At 37.0% G+C, this 9,304-nt stretch overlaps 1 pseudogene; it reads left to right on the top strand.

Annotated features, from left to right (window-relative positions):
* Window positions 1-1,375: 1,375 nt before the first annotated feature.
* LOC140227859 (protein rolling stone-like) lies at window positions 1,376-8,924 on the top strand (annotated as a pseudogene).
* Window positions 8,925-9,304: the final 380 nt, after the last annotated feature.

Genomic DNA, 9,304 nt, shown 5'->3' with positions numbered 1-9,304 from the left:
CATAGGTTTCAAAACTTTCTGTGTTCCAATCTGAAACATTTAACGTGTAAGAACAGTTTGAATAGAAACACTGTATTTCCATCATGGTGACAACTAATTTGCGTATTATACAAATTCAACTGTTTTGCCCCACTTGATTTCTTGGGACTCTTAGTATGGTTTTTAGGAAACCATAACGAGTTGCACTGCCCTAGAATTCCTACAGTTGTGATTAGTGGTGGGTCAAATCTTCTTTTGACTCGACTAAAATGTAGAATGTAACATAACTGTGCTTAATTCCAAGTTCTTCGTTTTGCAGCCTGTCCATTAAACAATGGAAGATATGTCAGGAGATCGAGGCATTTTGCTAATGATGCAAATACTCGAATTTTCTCCGTTGTAATTTCAGTGATAGACACTGTCTCCAGTGTTCAAGGATGGAAAGGGGAAGACATCCGACTGCCATGGCACTTCCAAGGGGAGCCTGTAACTGTGGCCTGGGTCAAGGAGAGCGTCTTACATCAGCAGGTGCCCAAGGCTCAATTTATCAATGGGAACTTTGAGAGCTTAGAGAAAAGGTTCGAAATGGACATGAACTTTAGCCTCATTATCTCTGACTTGAAGGTGGCAGATGAGAGTCTCTACCTTTGTCAAGTGGTTTTGAAGAATTTGGACAAATTCGAGAATTCCGTCCATTTGACGGTTAACTGTAAGTTATCCTTTGCTATTTGATCGTAAAAGTCATCACTATACCACATTCAAATAGCAATACATCATATGTTGGAGATGTTGTCATATCATGTGCGTAAACTTGAGATTGATGTGGACCATAAAGATACAATATCAAATACACAAAAATCGGAGCCATAAATAGTGTGCAAAACTTTTCTTGACCAGCATCACAAATTACAAAATCCATATATGAGATTAAACTTCATGATTATGGCCCTTGAAATAAGATATAAGTGCCAGATATGGAATTTTGCAAATTTTTGAAGACACATTGAGTAGCTGTGTCAATCATGACACGAGATATGCAATAAGTATTTTGTTATACATTGGTCAGGGTTTTATCTTCCTGGCATGGTTCGTGTTCAATAGCAAATCATATCGGAAATATATGACACGTCTTTTTAACGAGAGAGATGAAATCTGTTAAAATTGTCTGAGATATTTCCTGACTTAAACAAAAAATAGCAACAAACTCAAATTGTAATTATCAGATATGTGACGTCTCATGATTTTCCTGTTTTCCCTAGCGATGGCATCTAAACATACAATCGAGAAATGCGTCAATGAGAGTAAGTCCCGTCAAAGCAAGTGTACGTACCGACCTCCTAACACTCATCTCATCACACTAACGTGTGTCGTGAGTGGATTCAAGCCCGACGTTTCTATGATGTGGACCACTGAGTCTGGAAGGAGACTAAAATCCATGGCTTCGCGACAGACAACACTATCTGACGGCACTTACTAGAGGTTCGAGAAAATCGAGATTTCAGCTAACCGTGGGACGGAGCAAACTTTCGTGTGCAAAGCTACCGGTGACTCCGTGAATGGAACGTCGACCAAGAAAATCACTCTTTTACCTCTATCAGGTTTTGTGGATATTTTTGGAAGATTATTATTTTTTAATGATAACGTGTGTAATATCAAAACTAATTCTACAAATACGAAAAAAGAAAGTATGCAAATATGCAAACAATTAATACTTCAACAAACGTTTTCATTCTGATTTGTCAAATGGTAGTTTTACGAAAACGTAACTGTTTGACAACACAAACGAATGTGAGTTGGTCTTGCTATCAAAAAAAAAAATGCATGAAAATAAAAAAAGTTACTAATATCACGCCAAAGGCCTTTTATAATGTAAGTTTGTATACAGCTGTTTTGATCATAAAGTCAACTTTGATACACGTCTGTGGCGCTACGGATACGCTAAATATCACCGACGTAGTGAAAAATTATCGAGGTACTCATAGACATGTTTAATGACTTTAACTCGAGTGCTTAGTAAATAACGTGTTTTTATCTATATCACATTTCAGGAGAACGGGATATTGTCGGTCTCATCTTCGGACTAGCCATTGGTATACCAGCTGCCGTAACCATCCTGGTTCTCCTTGTTGCAAAATTTTGGCAAAAATACGATCAGAACTTCGTGTCGCAAAGAGGTGTCGTTACATGTTTCTCTTTATTCATTCGTTTGTTTGTTTGTGTTTTTGTTTGCTTCCTTGTTTTATTCATTAAACCAGTGAAAAGGCATGAACGATATGTCTGTCATATTCTATGCCTTTCGAATTGCCGCATTTATACAATTGAATTGTTTTAATCAACCATTTCTGCCATGAATGATGAAAAATACGGACAGCTCGTCCAACTTTAATGTGATTTTCTTTTTACATCACTGTTCACCTTGTCCAGTTTCGGAGGAATTAACATCGACCGTGCAGACAACCCCGAATAGTGAAGATGAAAGTAGAAAATGGTACTCCATTAAATGGGCGGACTTCAAACTTTGTTGTAGACGACTGAGGGACGTGTCCACACAACACGTGAGTATGAGGTGGGGATTACGTGTGCAACGTTATTCTACAAGGAGGCAAGAAATTAGTCAACTAAATCTTACTTAGAGAGTAATCATTTTGTCTCAATAAAACTGAAAGTCGTATAAAGTACCACGCGAACGCTGGTAGAATAGTCAGATGATCCGTACTTAATCACTTTTCTCCTAATTCTGCACATATTTTATTTTTTATTTTCCCCTTTTATTTTGGAACTTGCATCACTTATGTCTCATGTCTCAACGATCTTGTATCTGAATTGTGGGTTTTTTGTGATTGATCAAAATTGCTAAACTTGCACTGATCTCACACTCAAGACACATTCAACAGTTCCAGCGTGTTTATTTTCATACTTCACTTGACATCTATACATACTCTATTAAGAAAAAAAAATACAAGCAAGCATGGTACACAATATGATGTAAAGCAGGTCATGAATAGAAAGTGTGTTAACATACTTCTGTACATAAAAGATAATTCTCTATAACTCGTGAAATATTAAGGAACTGCAAAAACAAAGCTTATAACCTCGGGTTCCAGTAAAAAATAAAATGCCAATGTAAATTTGTTTTTGCAATTGATGACTCAAAGCACTAATGACAAAACTATTATAAAAGCTAAGCGTAAAAAGCAAGGTACAAAGGGCAGAAGAAAAAATAAAAAGATAAAAAACAAAAGAAACATGAATACGAAATAAATGAAAAAATAAGCATATGTAAATATACAAGTATATCAGCATGATTGAATTATCTAGAATGGAGCTCATAAAGATTTCAAAGTGTGAGTATACTAGTGTGGAGATTATTATGGATAATATGGGAGCATAAACCCTAAAACCAGATGTAAAGCAAGAGTACAGTGCAAATTGATCCGCCGTGCATTGGAAGAAGATAATGTACAATAACATGTAAAATGATTCTAACCAGGCGATTGAGTATCTGTACATAAGAGGGACCCAAGTCCATGGAAGACCATTTTGAGTAAACGTAAAAAAAACCAACCTTCATATCTTGTTTTATTTGTCCAATAATAGTCTATTTAACCTTGATGGGAAGGCAGCATTGTTAATAGATATTAGAACATAATATTATTATGACAATTAACATTTACATTAATTGTGGAGAGGCCATTTTGTCTGATGGACTTGGGTCATTCTTTGAATCATATGGACTTGGGTCGTTCTTTGAATCATACACATGATATTCTGCTCTAGAGATGAAAGAAGGATGAGAGAGCGCGCTATAATATGAATGTAAGAATGACCCAAGTTCTTCATTCTTACATTCATATAAGATTTAACTCATTCGTTTAAGGGACCTTCGGGGGTAATTAGGATTTATCATTTATACACATGATGAGTCCATGCATAAGCTACATTTTCTCATGTCAAACTGAATTGGGCCAATAATTGGACTTGGGTCGTTTTTATATTCAGATCTTCAATTTTTACTCATTAAGTAGCATTAAGTAATGTTATTTTGAGTGTTTGTCTAAGAATATTTACAGAGAAGGACACTCGATTAAATATGCGGGAAGATCATCCCAGAATTTGGGTCTGGTGAAAACATTTTCATTGTTTGTTTGATTTTTTTTTTCCAACAAAGTGCGTGCGAGTACGTGGAAAGTGAAACGTGATCTCTCTGTCTTTTTGGGTACAGAGTGAACTTCATAGTTTGTTCGTTTCTCTTTCCTGAAATACATACGTAATATGTCACGCAAGTCGTTAGCTATTAACCTATACGTTGAATAATGTGCCTAGGTTAAAAAAACAAAACAAACAAAATCATCAAACTTAAGGAATAATAACCAATTGGTTGATTGATCGAATAGCTCGTATTTGGAAATTTCTTAGTGAGTGATTACGCACAATATACCCCCAGGCAAGTATACCGTGACCATATAGGGTAGAATAAGCGTGGAATATAAACTTTTCAAAACATATTTCGGAAAAAATGTTTGAGCTTGTAAAAATTCCAGTATTTCTTTATAAAAAGCATCCGAGAACAAACAATCTATGTGATATTTCCATCATAATTTTGGTCAATTTATAAACCTAAAAAAAATAAACCATTCTATTGAACTTAAAAAATCATCATTCATTTTTATATCCCCTGGCAAAAGAGTGACAGAATTAGAATTAAAATAACATATAATTAGTTTTGTTTGCAATGAAAGACAACTTCTTTGCTTGAATCCACAGTTGAACTGGCTGTAATTCTCTATTCGCTACATCTAAAAGTGTTATATTGGGTTGCGATGTGAAAAGAATATATTAGAATTATCGGTTAAAGCCTTACAATCGTGGCGAGTGGTTTGTGCGGCACGGAGACGAACGCAACACGCTGCCTCCTCCTCCCCCCCCCCCCCCATTCTGTATCAAATTTCGTGACACCGACTGAGAATAGCGCTGGCTCAATGGGTCAGCGAACACACATGGGTCTTACCCAAAAGGGCTGTCCGAGCCAAGCGAAGCTTCCGAAGGGATCCGAATGGACGCTCACTCACAGTGCGCATGCGCATGAAGAGAGGCCAAAAGAGCCAAGCGTCTTCTGGCCTCTCTCCTCCAATCACCGCAGCTCGCGGTCACAATGTTTGTGTATGATGCGTACACACACACACACACACACAGTTCCACACGTTTATGGATAGCACTGCAATCTGGTATTGCGCAATTGCATGCACAAATTTCGTTTGTTCGGAGGATTTACGCAATAACGTACCATTAGGGATGACGATCTGGAAGGAAGGACAAAATAGATGAATTTTGAAATCATTTATATGAAAAATAAACAAAGCGTGCCCTAGAGAGATTCTTGAGGGACCTCGCAAGCTGGCGTTTTCAAACTTGAACTAAAGCCCTTTATACTGACAAAATGTTTTCAGTTGGTTGCATAGCTCCTGAACGAGTCGAAGTATTTTCCATGTACCCTATAATAGTGCGAGAGTTAATATAACAAAATATCGTGATCGATAGCGTCAAAGGCCACGGACAGGCTCAGGAATATGCAAACTATAGGTGATGAATCGTCGATAGCGTGGGCTACTTAATTGATAAAAGCAAGCAGAGCGTGACTAGTAGAGTGTTTTTCTGTTTAATCAAAATTGAGAATCACAAAAAGTATCGCATTCATTACAAAACTTGATTACAGGAAAATATACCAAAATATGTTCGAGAGAATTTTGGAAATTCTTTTCAAAAGAGAAATTGGACGATAATTACTTACATATTCTTTATTACCTTGTTGATAAACTGAAACAGCTTCATTTAACTAGGCATTATGCCAATTTTATAATAATGTTAGAGGAGACAAAAAATACGGACATTTTAATATTTTTCAGCAAGATATTTGTAATGCATTCATGTCCAGCGCTCGTTTCTTATTCTATTTTTTTTTTTTTGCTTTTAACTTCGGAACTATGTGATCACTCAAACGTCAGTATGACGTAAGTAATTATTTAAGAAATCTCGTTAATGTCTATATCTCCATTACATAACGGAATTTTCAGTGAAACTGGTAGATATGCATTTACAGGTATTTCATGAGATTATCTGTGTAAAAATGAAAATATTACCCCGCTACTGACACATATCATAATGCTACCGATGATAATTTATTCATTTATCCTTTTTTTTTTTTTTGGGGGGGGGGGTTATTTTGAATAGTTTCAGACTTTTATTCACTTTCAATAATGTCGTGCTGATTAATTTGATCAGCTGATTGATATTGATGTTGATATCGTCAAAAACTGTGTCAAACTTTTGTTTATCTCTTTCAGCCACGAATAACATTCTGGTTTTACGTCTTATACCGGACCGCACTCGCCGCCTATTTCTTCGTATTTTTCATAACGTACGTTGTACTCGGAGTGAAGGCAATGGGCGGGAAGTTCTTCATTTACCTCCCGGTCTGGGCGTATACTGCCTCCGTATGTTATGTGTGCTTTGCCTTCTTTAACGTTGCGATGGATTTCGTGAAGAACAGGGAAAACGCAGCATTTGAAGGTACTCATATAGCTGGGCTTGACTGAGGGAGGAGGTGGAAGCTAAACATGAAAGTCAACGAGAGGCTTTGTTATAAAGTCCGACTTTTATGCATACAGGAATCAAGTTAAGTGGTGGCCCGAGACCACAAACATTTGATGTTTGGCAACCATATTTCGAAAATTCTTTAAATAGCGGCCCAATACCGCAACTAACGACTGATTGTTATGCCTGCTTTTATTTCCTCTTTGGAACCACGAAATTTTAGATTTGCAGGATTTAGTGGGATGAACGAGCCACCAGAGGATTAAGTTAGTGTCGAGCCTTGCATATCGGATGTGACCCTGCATCACAAAACCAACAGAAAGTCACCCTACACGGAGTTTAAGCTAAAGCAGATTCTACAAGAGCACACTTTCAGTGATGTATTACTCCTATCTAATGGACTCTCTTAACATATCTAAATATTGGAAAGACAGTACCTATTTTGGAAAAGTGTGTACTGAGAAAAGAGGCTTTGAATTATTGCCATAGGGTCGATAATTCAAGAGCTTAATCTGACCGTGAGCTGTGCTGAGTGCAATAAATGGAACAAAAACCAGGATGTAAAAAATCATACTTACAGTAAGCTGAAAATGATCATGCTCTATAAACACATTCTAATCGTGACTAATACCAAAGCAGTAGTATCCTCCTTTCGAAAATTATAAGAGTTGAAGGCGAAGAGTGTGAAAAGCGTTTTTAAGAAATGAAAGGGGACTCTAAGACACACCCAATCACACTATTCTAAACTACAAAAAGTGTTCAAGGAAAACTGTTAAAAACACAATTTCCCATTTGTTTATCATCTCAAACTTTAGCAAAATGTAGATGACTTTGTCTTTAAAAAAAACATATGTATTCCACATTGACTAGGTTGACCAATTTCACCTATTTTCAATCCCCCAAAAAAACAAGACAGCAATCAAACAAAAGTTTATGCGAACTTTTGTTGATTTTGTATTGCACTATCACATAGTGTGCATCCAATTGTTTCTTCGCAAAGGTTGTCCATGCCAGGCTCGATACTTTTGCGGTTGTGGTTACCCCTTGACAAAGTCTTATGCAAAACACTCCCTTTTGACATTGTGGTTACGTGATATAACGAATTGTGAAACACTGCCAACTTAGCAATACAATCATTTTTCAGGTGCCTTGAAATACACATGCGCACACACACACACACACACACACACACACACGCGCGCGCGCGCGAACAACAGCCAATTATGCAAAATTGTGATGTTGTCAAACAAAATAGTGACGCGTATAAACCGTTTCTGTCATGGCCTATTTTCTTGAAATGAGGAGGGAAGATTCGATTGCTCATAATAAAATGCGGATTTTGGTTTCCTTTTGACAATGTTTGAATTATGCTGCATATCAAACATTAACCCATATTTCTTATATTTTCATTTCACAAAATATCAACGGCACACTAAGAAACACGTATCATTTAAAATGTAATTAAAGCGTTCTCCGGCAACGTTTATTATTATTATTATTATTATTTTTTTTTTTTGCTGATGAGGTTGTCGTTTCGTTTCTCCTTTATATCCTTTACATGTCTTTATAGACCACTCAATCATCTGCGTTAATTATTTTTCAATAACTTTTCTCTCTCGCACACAATCTCGTTTATATGAATCTTATATAACCGATAATAAGGGCGAAACCGACTGTACCTGATTCTCTTGCCATGTTTATAACAAAGTTGTTAGCATACAGCATAAACAAGCATAGGCCCTTGATCATTTTCGTTTCTTTCTAGTCTTTCGTCGTGACAATTTCTGTTGAAAACCATTTATCTATCTTTCTCGATCACCTATCTCCTTATACTTTCAGAAAAAGTTCGGTACCAGATTCAGTGGTGTCTATTTAACATTGCCGCAGCTTCCTGCCCCCTCGTAACCGGAGGTGTTTGGATAGACGTATACTATATAATTTCGGTAAATCTACCTATATTCATCATAGTCTACATTAGCGTAGATATCTTCCCTACCGTCGTCTGCTTCTTCGAAATCTTTCTCACTCTGATCGTCGTCCGCTTCGTGCACGCAATTTACCCAGGCTTCTACCTGATCATCTACTTGCTCTTCACTGTCATCTACTGGGCTGCTGGGGGAACGGACCCTTTTGGACACCCTTACATATCTCCCATTCTCGACTACGAATACTACCCCGGCATCGCGACTGCAAGCGTGATTGGTGCGACCTTGGCAGTGCTCTTGGCTATGGCCGTTTTCAAGGGATTGTACACCCTCCGTGTCAGATGTATGGATAGGAAAAGAACAGAAGCCATTCTTTCTACCGAAGAGTTATCAAGAGTTGAGCTCGAAGTACTTACAACGTATTTCTGATGGCAGCACCCTCACCACTGTCAAACTGTTCTTGACTAACAATGAAAACGTGTTAAATGCGTATATAAATAAACTCGAGCATGCTGTTAATCATGCAGTGTATTCCTTCCAACATCTTGTCAAATCTTCATAAACGTATGCATACAGATAACATCACACAGCAAATGCTGATGACTTCCAGTGCATATCTTAAGACATTATGCAATATCGATAACTATCCCAAAGTTTTGATTGACAAAGAGTTATTCTGGGATAAACATTACATTCTACACAACTTAGGGTATAATTATGATTATGCAGATCATGCAGACAATACAGAACGAAAATATATCATCTTGATTTCCTGAAAATAGAGTCATGAGTACCGAAAATATAGTATT

Source organism: Diadema setosum, chromosome 4 (assembly GCF_964275005.1).
Source record: "Diadema setosum chromosome 4, eeDiaSeto1, whole genome shotgun sequence".
Taxonomy (NCBI): domain Eukaryota; kingdom Metazoa; phylum Echinodermata; class Echinoidea; order Diadematoida; family Diadematidae; genus Diadema; species Diadema setosum.
The sequence above is the reverse complement of the archived record's forward strand: the minus strand, read 5'-3'. Positions and strand labels throughout refer to the sequence as shown.